This window comes from Balaenoptera musculus, chromosome 7 (genome assembly GCF_009873245.2).
Source record: "Balaenoptera musculus isolate JJ_BM4_2016_0621 chromosome 7, mBalMus1.pri.v3, whole genome shotgun sequence".
NCBI classification, from domain to species: Eukaryota; Metazoa; Chordata; class Mammalia; order Artiodactyla; family Balaenopteridae; genus Balaenoptera; species Balaenoptera musculus.
In genome coordinates, this window is record NC_045791.1 from 74,037,628 (window position 1) to 74,059,260 (window position 21,633).

Consider the following 21,633-nt stretch of genomic DNA (forward strand, 5'->3'; position numbering starts at 1 on the left):
TTTCTGTCCTATTGACAACCAGAATTCTCCACTTCCTAAGCTGACAACGTATTCAGGTTAATGCATCGTCAGGTTACTGTAAGTAACACATACTTTTTAGCAGCAACTTTCAGGGAAAAGTGCTGATACTTCCTTTGAGTAGAGGATGATTCCATGGTAGGAATTCCACCTAGGTAAGAGGAAGCACTGTTGACAATAATGCTTTGATCTATAAAGCAGATTATAAATCGTGCTTTTTGCCAATTGTCAATTTATTACCTCTCAGCTCCAAGTCTACCCTTTTTGCCCCCCTTTGTGATTGAGCAGGACTCTATAACATTTCTCCTTTGCCAGCCAGCATTAATATTATAAAGGGTGTCAAAGCAACACTGTGAGAGGAAGGGACTCTCTTCCTGGTTCCAGGGCTTTCTGTCGTTGCTTCCATGGTGTGGCTGCCATCCTTGCCTGTGGGCACCTTCCCAGCCTGTGGTGTGTGGCTGGCCCAGTGACAGACACCCTCCAGCAGCGTCGCATCCCTAAGGGCGGCTTCCCAGAAAGTTTCCCTTACATCATAGAGGGAAACTTTCTTTCAAACTCTTCAGCACGCAAGCAAGGTGGTTTTCTCACTTCCCAGCCTAAGCCTGCAACACCTCAGCAAACGTCTTTGCCATCCAGGTGGGCCACAGCCATTCCCTCTCCAAGGGGTCTTAATCCAGGCTTTGGAGAAGAAATGGATCCTCCAAGTTGCTTCCTTGAGCACTCTCCCTTACTCCTGAAGGGAATGGCTACTTCTTACGTCTGCTAACCCTGTATTTTTTTAAGCTACATTGTCCAAAACAGCATCCATTAGCCACCTGTAGCTACTGACCACTTGAAGTGTGTCTCATATGAAGTGAGATGTGTTTCAGTGTAAAATATGTACTAGATTTTGAAGACTTAGTACAAAATACAAAAAAATTAAATTATCTTGCCAATCTTTATATTGATTAGAATATATATTGATTACATTGTGTGCTGTGTACTGTTTTAAGAAATTTACATGAATTATCTCATTCAGTTCTCTTTACAACTCTGTGAGATGAGCAGTACACCACTTTTGTTCCTACTGTATACATGATGACTTTTTATATGAGGTACTCTCTACCCGTACAAAGCATACATTCCAGTCAATTTTTTTTTAACATCTTTATTGAGGTATAATTGCTTTACATTGTTGTGTTAGTTTCTGCTGTATAACAAAGTGAATCAGCTATACGTATACATATATCCCCATATGCCCTCCCTCTTGCGTCTCCCTCCCACCCTCCCTATCCCACCCCTCTAGGTGGTCACAAAGCACCAAGCTGATCTCCCTGTGCTATGCGGCTGCTTCGCACTAGCTATCTATTTTACATTTGGTAGTGTATATATGTCCACGCCACTCTCTCACTTCGGCTCAATTTACCCTCCCCCCTTCCACCATGTCCTCAAGTCCATTCTCTACGTCTGCATCTTTATTCCTCTCCTTCCCCTAGGTTCTTCAGAACCGCCCCCCCCTTTTTTTTTTGAGATTCCATATATATGTGTTAGCATACGGTATTTGTTTTTCTCTTTCTGACTTACTTCACTCTGTATGACAGACTCTAGGTCCATCCACCTCACTACAAATAACTCAATTTCATTACTTTATATGGCTGAGTAATATTCAATAGTATATATGTGCCACATCTTCTTTATCCATTCATCTGTTGATGGACACTTAGGTTGCTTCCATGTCCTGGCTATTGTAAATAGTGCTGCAATGAACACTGTGGTACATGACTCTTTTTGAATTATGGTTTTCTCAGGGTATATGCCCAGTAGTGGGATTGCTGGGTCATATGGTAGTTCTATTTTTAGTTTTTTAAGGAACCTCCATACCATTCTCCATAGTGGCTGTATCAATTTACATTCCCACCAACAGTGCAAGAGGGTTCCCTTTTCTCCACACCCTCTCCAGCATTTATTGTTTGTAGATTTTTTTGATGATGGCCGTTCTGACTGGTGTGAGGTAATACCTCATTGTAGTTTTGATTTGCATTTCTCTAATGATTAGTGATGTTGAGCATCCTTTCATGTGTTTATTGGCAATCTGTATATCTTCTTGGGAGAAATGTCTATTTAGGTCTTCTGCCCATTTTTGGATTGGGTTATTTGTTTTTTTTGATATTGAGCTGCACGAGCTGCTTGTATATTTTGGAGATTAATCCTTTGTCAGGTGCTTTGTTTGCAAATATTTTCTCCCTTTCTGAGGGTTGTCTTTTCGTCTTGTTTATGGTTTCCTTTGCTGTGCAAAAGCTTTGAAGTTTCATTAGGTCCCATTTGTTTATTTTTGCTTTTATTTCTATTTCTCTAGGAGGTGGGTCAAAAAAGGAGGTGGATCTTGCTGTGATTTATGTCATAGAGTGTTCTGCCTATGTTTTCCTCTAAGAGTTTTATAGTGTCTGGCCTTACATTTAGGTCTTTAATCCATTTTGAGTTTATTTTTGTGTATGGTGTTAGGAAGTGTTCTAATTTCATTCTTTTATATGTAGCTGTGCAGTTCTCCCAGCACCACTTACTGAAGAGGCTGTCTTTTCTCCATTGTATATTCTTGCCTCTATTGTCAAAGATAAGGTGACCATATGTGCGTGGGTTTATCTCTGGGCTTTCTATCCTGTTCCATTGATCTATATTTCTGTTTTTGTGTCAGTACCATACTGCCTTGATTACTGTAGCTTTGTAGTACAGTCTGAAGTCAGGGAGCCTGATTCCTCCAGCTCCATTTTTCTTTCTCAAGATTGCTTTGGCAATTCGGGATCTTTTGTGTTTCCGTACCAATTGTGAAATTTTTTGTTCTAGTTCTGTGAAAAATGCCATTGGTAGTTTGATAGGGATTGCATTGAATCTGTAGATTGTTTTGGGTAGTATAGTCATTTTCACAATGTTGATTCTTCCAATCCAAGAACATGGTATATATCTCTCCATCTATTTGTATCATCTTTAATTTCTTTCATCAGCATCTTATAGTTTTCTGCATACAGGTCTCTTGTCTCCCTAGGTAGGTTTATTCCTAGGTATTTTATTCTTTTTGTTGCAATGGTAAATGGGAGTGTTTCCTTAATTTCTCTTTCAGATTTTTCGTCATTAGTGTATAGGAATGCAAGAGATTTCTGTGCATTAATTTTGTATCCTGCAACTTTACGAAATTCATTGATTAGCTCTAGTAGTTTTCTGGTAGCATCTTTAGGATTATCTGTGTATGGTATCATGTCATCTGCAAACAGTGACAGTTTTACATCTTCTTTTCCAATTTGTATTTCTTTTATTTCTTTTCGTCTCTGACTGCTGTGGCTAAAACTTCCAAAACTATGTTGAATAATAGCGGTGAGCGTGGGCAACCTTGTCTTGTTCCTGATCTTAGTGGAAATGGTTTCAGTTTTTTACCAATGAGAATGATGTTTGCTGTGGGTTTGTCATATATGGCCTTTATTATGTTGAGGTAAGTTCCCTCTATGCCTACTTTCTGGAGAGTTTTTATCATAAATGGGTGTTGGATTTTGTCGAAAACTTTTTCTGCATCTACTGAGATGATCATATGGTTTTTATCCTTCAGTTTGTTAACATGGTGTATCACATTGACTGATTTGTGTATATTGAACAATCCTTGCATTCCTGTTATAAACCCCACTTGATAATGGTGTATGATCCTTTTAATGTGCTGCTGGATTCTGTTTGCTAGTATTTTGTTGAGGATTTTTGCATCTATGTTCATCAGTGACACTGGCCTGTAGTTTTCTTTTCTTGTAATACCTTTGTCTGGTTTTGGTATCAGGGTGATGGTGGCCTCGTAGAATGAGTTTGGGAGTGTTCCTTCCTCTGCAGTTTTTTGGAAGAGTTAGAGAAGGATGGGTGTTAGCTCTTCTCTAAATGTTTGATAGAATTCACCTGTGAAGCCCTCTGGTCCTGGACTTTTGTTTGTTGGAAGATTTTTAATCACAGTTTCAATTTCACTGCTTGTGATTGGTCTGTTTATATTTTCTATTTCTTCCTGGTTCAGTCATGTGAGGTTGTGCTTTTCTAAGAATTTGTCCATTTCTTCCAGGTTGTCCATTTTTTTGGCATATAGTTGCTTGTAGTTATCTCTCATGATCCTTTGTATTTCTGCAGTGTCAGTTATTACTTCTCCTTTTCATTTCTAATTCTGTTGATTTGAGTCTTCTCCCTTTTTTTCTTGATGACTCTGGCTAATGGTTTATCAATTTTGTTTATCTTCTCAAAGAACCAGCTTTTAGTTTCAATGACCTTTGTTATCGTTTTCTTCATTTCTTTTTCATTTATTTCTGATCTGATCTTTATGATTTCTTTCCTTCTGCTAACTTTGGGTTTTTTTTGTTCTTTCTCTAATTGCTTTAGGTGTAAGGTTATGTTGTTTATTTGAGATGTTTCTTGAGGTAGGATTGTATTGCTATAAACTTCCCTCTTAGAACTGCTTTTGCTGCATCCCATAGGTTTTGGGTTGTTATGTTTTCATTGTCATTTGTTTCAAGGTATTTTTTGATTTCCTCTTTCATTTCTTCAGTGATCTCTTGGTTATTTAGTAGTGTATTATTTAGCCTCCATGTGTTTGTATATTTACAGTTTTTTTCCTGTAAAAAGAAGTTACAACTTACACCGCAGAACTACAAAGGATCATAAGAGATTACTATGAACAGTTTTATGCCAATAAAACGGACAATCTAGAGGAAATGGAGAAATTCCTAGAAAGTACAATCTCCCAAGACTGAATCAGGAAGAAATAGAAAATAGAAACAGACCAATTACCAGTAATGAAACTGAATCAGTAATAAAACAAACTTACTCTCAACAAACAAAAGTCCTGGACCAGACTGCTTCACAGGTCAATTCTACCAAACATTTAAAGAAGAGTTAGCACCTATCCTTCTCAAACTATTCCAAAAAAATGCAGAGGAAGGAACATTCCCAAACTCATTCTATGTGGCAACCATCACCCTGATACTAAAACCAGACAAAGATACCACAAAAAGAAAAAATACAGGCCTATATCACTGATCAACATAGATGTAAAAATCCTCATCAAAATATTAGCAAACCAAATTCAACAATACACTAAAAGGATCACACACCATGATCAAGTGGGATTTATCCCAGGGATGCAAGGATGGTTCAGTATTTGCAAAAATCAACCAACACGATATACCACATTAACAAATTGAAGAATAAAAACCATATGATCATCTCAATAGATGCAGAAAGTCTTGGACAAAACTCAACATCCATTTATGACAAAAACTCTCAACAAAGTGGGTGTAGAGGGAATATACCTCAACATAATAAAGGCCATGTATGATAAGCCCACAGCTAACATACTCAACAGTGAAAAGCTGAAAGCACTTCCTCTAAGATTAAGAAAAAGACAAGGTTGTCCAGCCTCTCCACTTTTATTCCACATAGTATGGGAAGTCCTAGCCACAACAACCAGACAAGAAATAAAAGAAATCCAAATTGGAAAGGAAGAAGTGAAACTGCCACTGTTTGCAGGTGAGATGATACTATATATAGAAAATCCTAAAGATGCTACCAAAAAATTACTAAAACTCATCAATGAATTTGGTAAAGTTGCAGCATACAAAATTGATGTACAAAAATCTGCTGTGTTTCTGTACAACAAAAACAAACTATCAGAAAGAGAAATTAAGGAAACAATCCCTTTACAATGCAACAAAAAATAAAATATACAAGAATAAATATAAGGTAAAAGACTTGTACTTGGAAAACTATAAGACACTGATGAGAGAAACTGAAGACAACACAAAGAAATGGAAAGATATACCATGCTCACATGTGTAGCTGAACCAAACTGACTCCATTTTGTCAGCTCTATCTTAGGCCCACTGTCCTATCCCCTCCCCTTTATGCATGACTGAGCTTTAGCCTAACACACAAGGAATGTGCCCAAGCCAGATGAATTCCCATTTAACTTTTACCCTTCCTTCATCTGATACCTGAAAACCAGAAGTGTGCCTTCTGCTGATGCAGATGGTTAACGGTCATAAGACACCCAGGAGAAGGAAAAAAAAACCCAGTTCCCATCCGTGTGGACATGCTTCTCCCTAGTAGTGAGATTCTATTTTTAGCTTTGACCCCTTTAAATTCCCCTGCACCCCTTTCAGCGGTGCTAAGTGCAGCTGTGAATGAGGATCATGTGTCCACCCAATCCTTCCTGCCTGTGTAAGTTACCCATAATACATTTCCTAATTGCTCTTTATGAAGTTGCTCACCTCATTTTTCAGTCTCAAAGTTCCTTCTCAGTTTGGAAGATATTATTCAATATCTCTGACTACCAACATCATGGATTAGAAGACTTAATACTGTTAAGATGGCCATATGACCCAAGGCAATCTACAGATTCAGTGCAATCCCTATTAACATACCAATGGCATTTTTCACAGAACTAGAACAGAACTAAAATTTGTATGGAAACACAAAAGACCCTGAAGAGCCATAACAATCTTGAGAAAGAGAACAAAGCTAGACGTATCACACTCCTTTATTTCAAACTGTACTATAAAGCCAGAGTAATCAAAAACAGACACACAGATCAATGGAGCAGAATACAGCACCCAGAAATGAAACCACATTCATATGGTCAATTAATCTATGACAAAGGAGGCATAAATATACAATAGGGAAAGATAGGCTCTTCAATAAATGGTATTGGGAAACTGGACAGCTACATGCAAAAGAATCAAACAGGACCACTTTCTCACACCATATGAAAAAAATAAACTCAAAATGGATTTAAGACATCAATGTAAGATCTGAAACCATAAAACTTCCAGAAGAAAACACAGGCAGTATGCCCTTTGACATCAATCTTAGCGATATTTTTTTGCTATATCTCCTTAGGCAAGAGAAACAAAACCAAAAATAAATAAATGGGGCTACATCAAACTAAGAAGCTTTTGCACAGCAAAGGAAACTATCAGCAAATGAAAAGCCACCTACTGAATGGGAGAAGATGTTTTCAAATGACATATCCAATAAGGGGTTAATACCCAAAATATACAAGGAACTCACAAAACTCAACATTAAAAAAACAAATAACCCAACTTTTAAAATGGGCAGAGGACCTGAATAAACATTTTTCCAAAGAAGACATACAGATGGCCAACAGGCACATGAAAAGATGCTGAACATCACTAATCACTAGAGGAATGCACATCAACACCACAATGAGATCACCTCACACCTGTCAGAATGGCTACTGTCAAAAAGGACAAAATTCAAAAAGAAAAAAATTTTCTCCTGTTTCTTTAATGTTCTATCTATATGAGATGATGAATATTCACTAAACCTACTGTGGTAATCATTTCATGATGTATGTATGTCAAATCATTATGCTGTACACCTTAAACTTATACAGTGCTGTATGTCAATTATATCTCATTAAAACTGGGGTGGGGGAATAGCAAGTGTTGGTGAGGGTGTGGAGAAAAGGGAACCCTTGTGCAATGCTGGTGGGAATGTAAATTGGTACAGCCACTATGGAGAACAGTATGGCGATTCCTCAAAAAATTAAAAATACAACTATCATATAATTCAACAATTCCACTCCTGGGTATTTAGCCAAAGAAAATGAAAACACTAATTTGAAAATATATGCATCCCTATGTTCACTGCAGCATTATTTACAATAGCCAAGATATGGAAGCAATCTATGTGCCCATCAATAGATACATAGATAAAGAAAATGTGGTATATATAACTACAATGGAATATTACTCAGCTGTGAAAAGCATGAACTCTTGCCATTTGTGACAACGTAAATGGACCTACAGGGCATTATGCTAAGTGAAATAAGTCAGACAGGAAAAGACAAATACCATATGATTTCACTTATTTGTGGAGTCTAAAAAATAAATGAACAAACGTGACAAAACAGAAACAGAGTCATGGTACAGAGAACAAACAGGTGGTTGCCAGAGGGGAGGTGGGGTGCAAGGATGAGAGAAATAGGTAAGAGAGATTAAGAGGTACAAACTTCCAGTTGCAAAATACATGAGTCACAGATTAAAAAATGTACAGTGTGGGGAATATAGTCAATAATTATGTAACATCTTTATATTGTGATGGACGGTAACTAGACGTGTGGTGATCAGTTTGAAATGTATAGAAATATCGAGTTTCAGGGAGGAGGAACCAAGATAGAGGAGTACAAGGACGTGCTCTCACTCCCTCTTGTGAGAACACCAGAATCACAACTAGCTGCTGGACAATCATCAACAGAAAGACACTGGAACTCACCAAAAAAGATACCCCACATCCAAAGACAAGGAGAAGCCACAATGAGACGGTAGGAGGGGCACAATCACAGTAAAATCAAATCCCATAACTGGTGGGTGGGTGACTCACAGACTGGCCAATACATATACCACAGAAGTTCACCCACTGGAGTGAAGGTTCTGAGCCCCACGTCAGGCTTCCCAACCTGGGGGTCCGGCAATGGGAGGAGGAATTCCTAGATAATCAGATTTTGAAGCCTAGTGGGAATTGATTGCAGGACTTCGACAGGACTGGGGGAAACAGAGAATCCACTCTTGGAGGGCACACACAAAGTAGTGTGTGCATCGGGACCCAGGGGAAGGAGCAGTGACCCCAGGGAAGACTGAACCAGACCTACCTGCTAGTGTTGGAGGGTTTTCTGCAGAGGCGGGGGGTGGCTCTGTTTCACCGTGGAGACAAGGACACTGGCAGCAGAAGTTCTGGGAAGTACTCCTTGGCGTGAGTCCGCCCAGAATCTGTCATTAGCCCCACCAAAGAGCCCAGGTAGGCTCCAGTGTTGGGTTGCCTCAGGCAAAACAACCAACAGGGAGGGAACCCAGCCCCACCCATCAACAGTCAAGCGGATTAAGCTTTTACTGAGCTCTGCCCACCAGAGCAACAGTCAGCTCTACCCACCACCAGTCCCTCCCATCAAGCCTCTTAGATAGCCTCATCCACCAGAGGGCAGACAGCAGAAGCAAGAAGAACTACAATCCTGCAGCCTGTGGAACAAAAACCACATTCACAGAAAGATAGACAAGATGAAAAGGCAGAGGGCTAATACCAGATGAAGGAACAAGATAAAACCCCAGAAAAACAACTAAATGAAGTGGAGATAGGCAACCTTCCAGAAAAAGAATTCAGAATAATGATAGTGAAGATGATCCAGGACCTCGGAAAAACAATGGAGGCAAAGATCGAGAAGATGCAAGAAATGTTTAACAAAGACCTAGAAGAATTAAAGAACAAACAAAGAGAGATGAACAATACAATAACTGAAATGAAAACTACACTAGAAGGAATCAATAGCAGAATAACAGAGGCAGAAGAACGGATAAGTGACCTGGAAGACAGAATGGTGGAATTCACTCCTATGGAACAGAATAAAGAAAAAAGAATGAAAAGAAATGAAGACAGCCTAAGAGACCTCTGGGACAACATTAAATGCAACAACATTCGCATTATAGGGGTCCCAGAAGGAGAAGAGAGAGAGAAAGGACCAGAGAAAATGTTTGAAGAGATTATAGTCAAAAACTTCCCTAACATGGGAAAGGAAATACCACCCAAGTCCAGGAAGCACAGAGAGTCCCATACAGGATAAACCCAAGGAGAAACACGCCGAGACACACAGTAATCAACTTGGCAAAAATTAAAGACAAAGAAAAATTATTGAAAGCAGCAAGGGAAAAACGACAAATAACATACAAGGGAACTCCCATAAGGTTAATAGCTGATTTCTCAGCAGAAACTCTACAAGCCAGAAGGGAGTGGCATGATATACTTAAAGTGATGAAAGGCAAGAACCTACAACCAAGATTACTCTACCCAACAAGGATCTCATTCAGATTCGATGGAGAAATCAAAAGCTTTACAGACAAGCAAAAGCTAAGAGATTTCAGTACCACCAAACCAGCTCTACAACAAATGCTAAAGGAACTTCTCTAAGTGGGAAACACAAGAGAAGAAAAGGACCTACAAAAACAAACCCAAAACAATTAAGAAAATAGTCATAGGAATATACATATTGATAATTACCTTAAACCTGAATGGATTAAATGCTCCAACCAAAAGACACAGGCTTGCTGAATGGATACAAAAACAAGACCCATATATCTGCTGTCTACAAGAGACCCACTTCAGACCTAGGGACACATACAGACTGAAAGTGAGGGGATGGAAAAAGATATTGCATGCAAATGGAAATCAAAAGAAAGCTGGAGTAGCTATACTCGTACCAGATAAAATAGACTTTAAAATAAAGAATGTTACAAGAGACAAGGAAGGACACTACATAATGATCAAGGGAACAATCCAAGAAGAAGATATAACAATTATAAATATACATGCACCCAACATAGGGGCACCTCAATACATAAGGCAACTGTTAACAGCTATAAAAGAGGAAATCGACAGTAACAGAGTAATCGTGGGGGATTTTAACACATCACTTACACCAAGGACAGATCACCCAAAATGAAAATAAGGAAACAGAAGCTTTAAATGACACAATAGACCAGATAGAATTAATTGATATTTATAGGACATTCCATCCAAAAACAGCAGATTACACTTTCTTCTCAAGTGCGCACAGAACATTCTCCAGGATAGATCACTAAGCAAGCCACAATAAATTTTAGAAAATTGAAATCATATCAAGCATCTTTTCTGACCACAACGCTATGAGATTAGAAATGAATTACAGGGAAAAAAACGTAAAAAACACAAACACATGGAGGCTAAACAATACGTTACTAAATAACTAAGAGATCACTGAAGAAATCAAAGAGGAAATCAAAAAATACCTAGAGACAAATGACAATGAAAACGTGACGATCCAAAACCTATGGGATGCAGCAAAAGCAGTTCTAAGAGGGAAGTTTATAGCTATACAAGCCTACCTCAAGAAACAAGAAAAATCTCAAGTAAACAATCTAACCTTACACCTAAAGGAACTAGAGAAAGAAGAACAAACAAAACCCAAAGTTAGCAGAAGGAAAGAAATCATAAAGATCGGAGCAGAAATAAATGAAAGAGAAACAAAGAAAACAATAGCAAATATCAATAAAACTAAAAGCTGGTTCTTTGAGAAGATAAACAAAATTGATAAACCATTAGCCAGACTCATCAAGAAAAAGAGGGAGAGGACTCAAATCAGTAAAATTAGAAATGAAAAAGAAGTTACAACAGACACCACAGAAATACAAAGCATCCTAAGAGACTACTACAAGCAACTCTATGCCAATAAAATGGACAACCTGGAAGAAATGGACAAATTCTTAGAAAGGTATAACCTTCCAAGAGTGAACCAGGAAGAAACAGAAAATATGAACAGACCAATCACAAGTAATGAAATTGAAAGTGTGATTAAAAATCTTCCAACAAACAAAAGTCCAAGACCAGAGGGCTTCACAGGTGAATTCTATCAAACATTTAGAGAAGAGCTAACACCCATCCTTCTCAAACTCTTCCAAAAAACTGCAGAGGAAGGAACACTCCCAAACTCATTCTATGAGGCCACCATCACCCTGATACCAAAACCAGAGAAAGATACAACAAAAAAAGAAAATTACAGACCAATATCACTCATGAATATAGATGCAAAAATCCTCAACAAAATACTAGCAAACAGAATCCAACAACACATTAAAAGGATCATACACCACGATCAAGTGGGATTTATCCCAGGGATGCAAGGATTGTTCAATATACACAAATCAGTCAATGTGATACACCATAGTAACAAATTGAAGAATAAAAACCATATGGTCATCTCAATAGACGCAGAAAAAGCTTTTGACAAAATCCAACACCCATTTATGATAAAAACTCTCCAGAAAGTGGGCATAGAGGGAACCTACTTCAACATAATAAAGGCCATATACGACAAACCCACAGCAAACATCATTCTAAAGGGTGAAAAACTGAAAGCATTTCTTCTAAGATCAGGAATGAGACAAGGATGCCCACTCTCACCACTATTATTCAACATAGTTTTGGAAGTCCTAGCCATGGCAATCAGAGAAGAAAAAATAAATAAAAATAATAAAAAATAAATAAATAAAAAAAATAAATAAAAGGAATACAAATTGGAAAAGAAGTAAAACTGTCACTGTTTGCAGATGACATGATACTATACATAGAGAATCCTAAAGATGCCACCAGAAAACTACTAGAGCTAATCAATGAATTTGGTAAAGCTGCAGGATACAAAATTAATGCACAGAAATCTCTTGCATTCCTATACACTAATGATGAAAAATCTGAAAGAGAAATTATGGAAACACTCCCATTTACCATTGCAACAAAAAGAATAAAATACCTAGCAATAAACCTACCTAGGGAGACAAAAGACCTGTATGCAGAAAACTATAAGACACTGATGAAAGAAATTAAAGATGATACCAACAGATGGAGAGATATACCATGTTCTTGGATTGGAAGAATCAATATTGTGAAAATGACTATACTACCCAAAGCAATCTACAGATTCAATGCAATTCCTATCAAATTACCAATGGCATTTTTTACAGAACTGGAACCAAATCACCTTAAAATTTGTATGGAGACACAAAAGACCCCGAATAGCCAAAGCAGTCTTAAGGGAAAAAAGAGGAGCTGGAGGAATAAGACTCCCTGACTTCAGACTATACTACAAAGCTACGGTAATCAAGACAATATGGTAGTGGCACAAAAACAGAAACATAGATCAATGGAACAAGATAGAAAGCCCAGAGATAAACCCACGCACATATGGGCAACTTGTCTTTGACAATGGAGGCAAGAATATACAATGGAGAAAAGACAGTCTCTTCAATAAGTGGTGCTGGGAAAACTGGACAGCTACATGTAAAAGAATGAAATTAGAACACTCCCTAACACTGTTCACAAAAATAAACTCAAAATGGATTAGAGACCTAAATGTAAGACCAGACACTATAAAACTCTTAGAGGAAAACGTAGGAAGAACACCCTTTGACATAAATCACAGCAAGATCTTTTTTGATCCACCTCCTAGAGTAATGGAAATAAAAACAAAAATAAACAAATGGGACCTAATGAAGCTTAAAAGCTTTTGCACAGCAAAGGAAACCATAAACAAGACGAAAAGACAACCCTCAGAATGGAAGAAAATATTTGCAAATGAATCAATGGACAAAGGATTAATCTCTAAAATATGTAAACAACTCATGCAGCTCAATATTAAAGAAACAAACAACCCAATCCAAAAATGGGCAGAAGTCCTAAATAGACATTTCTCCAAAGAAGACATACAGATGACCAAGACGCACATGAAAAGCTGCTCAATGTCACTAATTATTAGAGAAACGCAAATCAAAACTACAATGAGGTATCACCTCACACCAGTTAGAATGGGCATCATCAGAAAATTTACAAACAACAAATGCTGGAGAGGGTGCGGAGAAAAGGGAACCCTCTTGCACTGTTGGTGGGAATGTAAATTGATACAGCCACTATGGAGAACAGTATGGAGGTTCCTTACAAAACTAAAAATAGAACTACCATATGACACAGCAATCCCACTACTGGGCATATACCTTGAGAAAACCATAATTGAAAAAGACACATGCACCCCAATGTTCATTGCAGCACTATTTACAATAGCCAGGTCATGGAAGCAACCTAAATGCCCATCGACTGACGAATGGATAAAGAAGATGTGGTACATATATACAATGGAATATTACTCAGCCATAAAAAGGAACGAAATTGAGTCATTTGTTGATATGTGGATGGATCTAGAGACTGTCATACAGAGTGAAGTAAGTCAGAAAGAGAAAAACAAATATCGTATATTAACGCATATATGTGGAACCTAGAAAAATGGTACAGATGTACCGGTTTGCAGGGCAGAAGTTGAGACACAGATGTAGAGAACAAACATATGGACACCAAGGGGGGAAAACCGTGGTGGGGTAGGGATGGTGGTGTGCTGAATTGGGCGATTGGGATTGACATGTATACACTGATGTGTATAAAACTGATGACTAATAAGAACCTGCAGTATAAAAAAACAAACAAACAAACAAAAAACAACTAATACTAAACTTTCTTGGGTTATTTGTATGGAAATATGTTAATATAAATGTTTCAGACATTACATGAAATTTCTAAAAATCTTATGTGTTCTGGTATAATGTTTTAAGTCATAATTCTAGTTATTACTTTAAAATGTATATCTCAGAAATAACTAAATTTCCTTGTCAATTGCATTATTATGAACTTTCATCAAATCTTTAACTGTGGTCATTTTTAAGTCCTTTGTCATTTGCAGACAGTTCTGGGTGTACTCTGATGTTTTTGCAAATATATTGCTATAAAAGGGTTTCATCTTCAAGGAATTCATGGAAAAGACTCTGACAAGTACAGGTTTCTGGTAACTGACTATACTGCTGAACTGAATGAATAAGCATTTTCAGAACTCTAATGGAAAACTGATGAATTCATAAAAGTACTAACAAAAGACCAAGATGAAAAAAAAATTAATTACATGGGACTGAGTGAACTGATGAGGATGATTATAATTTTTGTGACTTTGTTTGAATAAAAAAAAAATAAGAAATATCGAATCACCGTATTGTGTACCAGGAACTAACAGTGCTGTATTAAATAGGTCAATTGTACTTTACAATAAATAAACTCATAGAAAAAGAGATCAGATTTGAACTTATCAGAATCTGGGGGTAGGTAGTCTAAAGGTACAAACTTCTAGTTATAAGATAAATAAGTACTAGGGATGTAATGTACAACATGATAAATATAATTCACACTGCTGTATGTTTATTATAGGAAAGTTGTGGAGTTCTCAGCCCAAAGAAAAAATATTTTTTCTATCTATATGAGACAATAATGTTCCCTAAACCTATTGTAGTAATCATGATGTGTGTTAAGTCAAATCATTGTGTTGGACACTTTAGATTTACAGTGTTGTATGTCAGTTATATCTCAATAAAATGGGAAGGGAAAAGAGGGAAGGGAAAGAAAATTGCAATGAACTTCCGACAATACTTCCCAAAGTACAAACACCAAATTAGGTAACTGTTTCATACATATACAGTGCTGTACCACAAACGGCTCTGTTTTCTTTAATCCCCAATGGACCACAGGGTACAAAGCGGAACATGAGCACAACGTTTTCAAGCTAAAAGTGCAACAGGTGTTCTCAGAGTGGAAGGCTTCCCTTTAGGGAGAATAAGGATGTGGCAAAGGCCTAATAAGAATGCAGCTGTAGATGACAGAAGGAAAGGGACATATGGTCCAAGTGCCCTAAAATTTTCATACCGTCATACAGAGGCAAAGCAAATGAGGTCTATTGTAATGGAGCTACTACAAATGTACAAAACACCTTGCTTAACCCCAGCCTTCTACACTGATTCCCACACACCTGACTTCTTAGGATCCCTACAGCACCCATTCTGCATGCTGAGCTACCACCCCCAGTCTCATCAGCACCCTGGGTGGAGAAGGGTGGTGAGGACCTTAATGTTTCCTCTATACCCTTAATTCATATATATATATATATATATATAAATGAAGAGTTTATAAATAGTGGCCCTTGGCTAATCAAAAATAGCAGTCACACATAAGTCAGAACACCATCTAGCTAAGTAATGCTGATCTTCAATAAAACCAGAGGGGTGGATTTTAAAGTAACATCTACATATTTTTAATGCTGATTAGCAATTCCATTTTAGTCTGTTTTCTCCTTTCAGATGATGACAGACATATGCCACTCCTTCCCTCTGCTTTGGAACTTCTGTGAGGCTGGACTAAGAATTCCATTGACTTTTCTATCAGGAAACTCTTGTTTCACTTCCTTTCACATCCTCTTGGCCTCACCTCTTGATTCCAGACGTGGCTGCAGTGAACAGTTCTGTGCTGGCTTCAATTCAGGTAGGAATGACAGGCTTTCCACTCAAGAAAATGTCTTTCGTTTTGTCCCGTGAGGCTTCTTTGATGCCATAGCGTGGGACCCTCGGGGTAGCCCATTCTGCACTCACACGTGAGCAGCCAGAAATAGGTGGAAGTTAACATCCTCAGGAGATAGGATGAGAGCTGATGGATAAATGCTACCACCCTGATCATCCTCAGGCAGATGATTCCAGAAAGCATTCAGAAGGTCAGGGTAGGATCATCCCAGCTGCCTCGTATTGGCTTCTCCTCCTTCCTAGTTTTACTCTCCCTGATCCTTCACCCCTGCTTCCTGGAATCACCTCTCCAACTCTACACATGTCCTATTTTCAGGCTCTTCTTTCACAGGAAAACATCTAAAACACTTAAAAATCCGTGGTCTTCCATCCTTCCATCTCCCCTTCCATTCTTCCATTCTCATCTTTCTCCATAAAGGATTTCAGATTCGTGGGAGGGCTATGAGCGAGGTGTGCAGGGTGAGAGTCAGGTCACCAGCTCTGAGAGGTTGGCAGCCACCAGTGCTGGGTCACCCTTGGTTTTAACAAGGATCACCTCTGGGAACATGAAGGTCTGTAATGAAAATCATTCTAGGTGTTCCAGGTAGAAAGCGCTTATATGTTCACATACTCACGTGGGCTTAGATGCCTGGGGGTTATTTTTTTCATCTAATTTCCGGGACCCAAATCAACCACTTTTTAAATGCCAATCTCAACTTCTGCCAGTTGTGAGAACTCCAAACCATGGGTCATCACAAAGGATGTTTAAAAACTCTGGATGTGTGCACCACGTAATACTAGAAGCTGACTTTGGAAAGAAGTGGGTGCTCTGCCAGAGACTACAAAGCAAGCGGTCTGTTCCTTTATGACCTGGGGTGGTCAGAGCAGCCCACGCTATCCAACCCGCACTCACAGCACCTTTCTTCATTTAGTGAAAGAGTCTATTTCCATGGCAGCTGTGAGGGCAGAACTGGCTAAAAAACAAAAACAAAAACAAACAAACAAACAAAAAACTGTAGGTAACTTCAGTGTTTTCTGCAACCCTCCCCCTGAAAAAAAAAACACAAAACTGTGTGTCGCTAAAAATGGCCTGAAGCCTCCAATTCTGCCATTTGTTTTTCCAAACATTTACAATGCCCATTATTGAAGAACACACCAGTGTTTTACCAAAAATGTAAATAAACGCAATTATTACCCCTCCCCCCCAAATCTTAACTACTGCCGGAAAATTTTATCCAAGTGCAAACCTTAACATTCAAATGAATTTTTGTTTTAATCAATGGAATATTTTAAAAATCTCTTTCAAATATTATTTATCTTAAAAGACATAAAACTCAAATGATATGAAAGAAAAATTGTAAGACAAAGTCAAATATGAGCACAGTATAAGGTTTAAATCAGCCAAATAAGCATTTTAAACAATTATTTGCCTCATGGGCTAGGAAGGATTATTCATCTCAGCCACTGAATATTTATTCAGTAAGTAAATTTAAATTTAGTTGATATTTCTAAATCTATATACTAATAATACTTATTGCTAAAACTCTACACTAATTTTTTTTAAACTAGTGGCAATTTTATTAAATTTTAAAATTTTTTAATTTTTAAAGAGAAAATAAAATGTCTATTCCATTTCACATCTTTGGCTCTTAACACAGAATACCTAAGACAGATATTTGCAGAACTAAAAAAAATGCTATGATTTTATTTCATAGAACATGGTGTGATAATCTTGGCATTATCGATAAAATAGGTTCACAATTAAAACGTGTACTTTGAAATGTTTAAGAGCATTCACCTAAACATTTTCACTGGAGTGTTTTTTTAATCTGAAAGAATCCTTAATTTCAAATTATTAGAAATCCACTCTGTATGAAGCCATTCAGATTCCATTTCATAGTTCATTCTGAGCTTTTAAAATGTTTCAAAACAAATAATGTTTGCATTGAACCTCCATTTAAAATCAACTTCCAGGAATCACAAGAGTATAACTCAACGATATTAAATTCAACATAATTACTTGACAGTAAATTTTATTGCAGTAAAATCTAATTTGTCCAGCACTTGATCAACTGAAAATGTCTATTAACTACCTCTTCCACAGGACAATGCTAATTTAACGTCAAAATCATGAAAAAGGATGCCAAGATCTAAGAAATCTCCTGTAGCTAAAAGTGCTAGAAGAGACATCTCTTCAGAGATCAAATCAACTGTTCTCATTTCAAACTCAGAAACTGGGGCTCAGAGAGGTAAGTGACTCTGCCAATAGTCACAGAGCCATTAGTGAAAAATCTGTAATCTAAGTCCTTGCTTCCTAACTCCAACACTGCTTCTGCTAGGTCATCCTCAGAATTCTTTTATTCATAATACTCAAGCATCCTGCACATACTAGGTAATTATAGCTTACAGCTCCTTTATTAAGACAGTTATTTTTCCTAAGATACATACTTCATAGATGTTCTCCATCGGAAAAGAAATGGAGCACAGAAACTTATAATAAAAAATTCAGTATCTTGGGCTTCCCTGGTGGCTCAGCAGTTAAGAATCCGCCTGCCAATGCAGGAGACACGGGTTCGAGTCCTGGTCCGGGAAGATCCCCCATGCCGCGGAGCAACTAAACCCATGTGCCACAAATACTGAGCCTGTGTTCTAGAACCTGAGAGCCACAACTACTGAAGCCCGTGTGCCTACAGCCCGTGCTCCGCAACAAGAGAAGCCACCGGACTGAGAAGCCCGCGCACCGCAACGAACAGTAGCCTCTGCTCGCCGAAACTAGAGAAAGCCCGCACACAGCAACGAAGACCCAACGCAGCCAAAAAAAAAAAAATTCAGTATCTTATTTGCAAGTTTGAAAACTAGTAAACAACATTATTACAAAAGCAATAAAATATGAGATATTTGGTAAATTACTGTAGACAACTGTGGTAAAAATCTGACTGGTATCTTGGATTTTTCTTTGCTGGGTGATTTATCCTGCATGAAAAAATACAAAAAGAAAAACCAACCCAACACTGTTTACTCTGTTAATGCTAAAATTGACTCATTCAACCAAATGTTACAGAGTGTCTAATATAAAGTAAAGCACATATCATCCAAAATATTCTAAGACATACTTTATGGATAGCATGATATTGTGTACAGAAAATCATAAGGCATCCACAAAAGATTAGAGCTAATGAAAGAGTTCAGCAAGGTTGCAGGATTCAAGATTAATACACAAAAATTGTATTTCTAGATGCTAACAATGAACAATCCAAAACCGAAATTAAGAAATTAATTTACAATAGCATCAGAAAGGATAAAATACTTAGGAATAACTTTAACAAAAAGACATGCAAGACTTGTACAAAGAAAGCTATAAAACATTATTGAAAGAAATTAAAGAAGACCGTAATAAATGGAAAGACACCCCATGCTCATGGATTGGAAGACTAATATTGTTAAAATGCAATACTCTCCCCTCAGAATAACCTACAGATTCAACACACCCCCTCTCAAAATCCCAGATGCTTAGTTGTAGAAATTACCAAGATGATCATAAAATTCACATGGAAATGTAATGGACCCAGAACAGCCAAAAGATCTTGAAAAAGAACAAAGTTGTCAGACTCACACTTCCAGATTTCATGACTTACTACAAAACTACAGTAATGAAGACTGCGTAAGGATAAACATATAGATCTATAGATCAAAGGAACAGAATTGGGAGTTCAGAAATGAACCCATACATTTATGGGTGATCAATTTTTGACAAGAGGGCTTCCCCTGGTGGCGCAGTGGTTGAGAATCTGCCTGCCAATGCAGGGGACACGGGTTTGAACCCTGGTCTGGGAAGATCCCACAGGCCACGGAGCAACTGGGCCCGTGAGCCACAACTACTGAGCCTGCGCGTCTGGAGCCTGTGCTCCGCAACAAGAGAGGCCGCGACAGTGAGAGGCCCGCGCACCGCGATGAAGAGTGGCCCCCGCTCGCCGCAACTAGAGAAAGCCCTCACACAGAAACGAAGACCCAACACAGCCAAAAATAAAAATAAATAAATAAATTTTAAAAAAAAAGAGTGCTATGGTTCATTTAAAAAAAAAAATTTTTTTTTGACAAGAGTGCCAAGACAGTTCAGTGGGGAATTGGCCACATCTTCTTCTAGGAATTTATCTAACGAGTGTCCATTCACTTAGCCCCCACCTCCTTTCTCCATGGCTAAAACTTCATTTTTTTTCCAGAATGCTCCACTTCCTAAGGTGACAATGTATTCAGGTTAATGCATCCTCAAGTTACTGTAAGTAACATATACTTTTTAGCAGCAACTTTCAGGGAAAAGTGCTGATACTTCCTTTGAGTAGAGGATGATTCCATGGTAGGAATTCCACCTAGGTAAGAGGAAGCACTGTTGACAATAATGCTTTGATCTATAAAGCAGATTATAAATCGTGCTTTTTGCCAATTGTCAACTTATTGCCTCTCAGCTCCAAATCTACCCTTTTCGCCCCCCTTTGTGATTGAGCAGGACTCTATAACATTTCTCCTTTGCCAGCCAGCATTAATATTACAAAGGGTGTCAAAACAACACTGTGAGAGGAAGGGACTCCCTTCCTGGTTCCAGGGCTTTCTGTCGTTGCTTCCATGGTGTGGCTGCCAGCCTTGCCTGTGGGCACCTTCCCAGCCTGTGGTGTGTGGCTGGCCCAGTGACAGACACCCTCCAGCAGGGTCACATCCCTAAGGGCAGCTTCCCAGAAAGTTTCCCTTACATCATAGAGGGAGACTTTCTTTCAAACTCTTCAGCACGCAAGCAAGATGGTTTTCTCACTTCCCACGTTGATACTTTCCTGATTTTCACAGCTGTATAGTACTCTAATGTATGAATATGATGTGATTTATCCATTCCATTCTCCTGTAAATTAACACTTAGCTTATTTCCAATGTTTCTCTATTACAAAAGATGTTCCAATAAACATCTTGTCATATATTTTAGTATACAATTTTATTTCACACACACATATATACTATACAGTGTGTATATAATACACATATATTACACATGTGAGTATGTAAATATCTCTTTTGTCCCTTTAATTCCATTGGTATATTTGTCTATCTGTAAACAAATTGTATGACATTGTTTAAATTACTATGACTTCACAATAGGTCTTGAAATCTGTAAGGCAATTCTCTCCACCTTAGTATTCTTAAAAATTATTATATACAATCTTGACCTTTTCTCTACCACGTGAATTTTAGGATCCACATTGCATGAAACTTTGGGGGATTTTGACAGAAACACACTGAATGCCTAGAATAATCTGGAGGAAATTGATATTGTTATGATATTGACTTCTTCATGAATACAATATATTTCTTTATTCACATCCTTGGAGTGTATTTTTCAAAAACTTTTTGTAATATTCTTCATAAGGGTGTACACATCTTTTGTTAGACTTATTCTTAGGTATAAAGAATTTTGAGTGAAAAATGCATTATAGGAGCTGAACAACTGACTTACCAACTTTTAATCCCAACGAACTTGTAAACAGGGAAACGTCCATGAAGGCTGCATCTACATATAATAATTTCTGTGATGGTTATTCTTTGTTTGCCCCAATCCAGTCTCCACGTTTTCCTTCCTGCTCTGTGCCTAGAAGGCTGACTTCTGTAGATAGGCAGCATCTGG

At 37.9% G+C, this 21,633-nt stretch overlaps 1 protein-coding gene across 1 annotated transcript in view; it reads right to left on the reverse strand.

Moving 5' to 3' along the window:
• Positions 1 to 21,633, reverse strand: part of DNAH7 (dynein axonemal heavy chain 7) — a 277,143-nt gene that overhangs the window by 222,162 nt on the left and 33,348 nt on the right.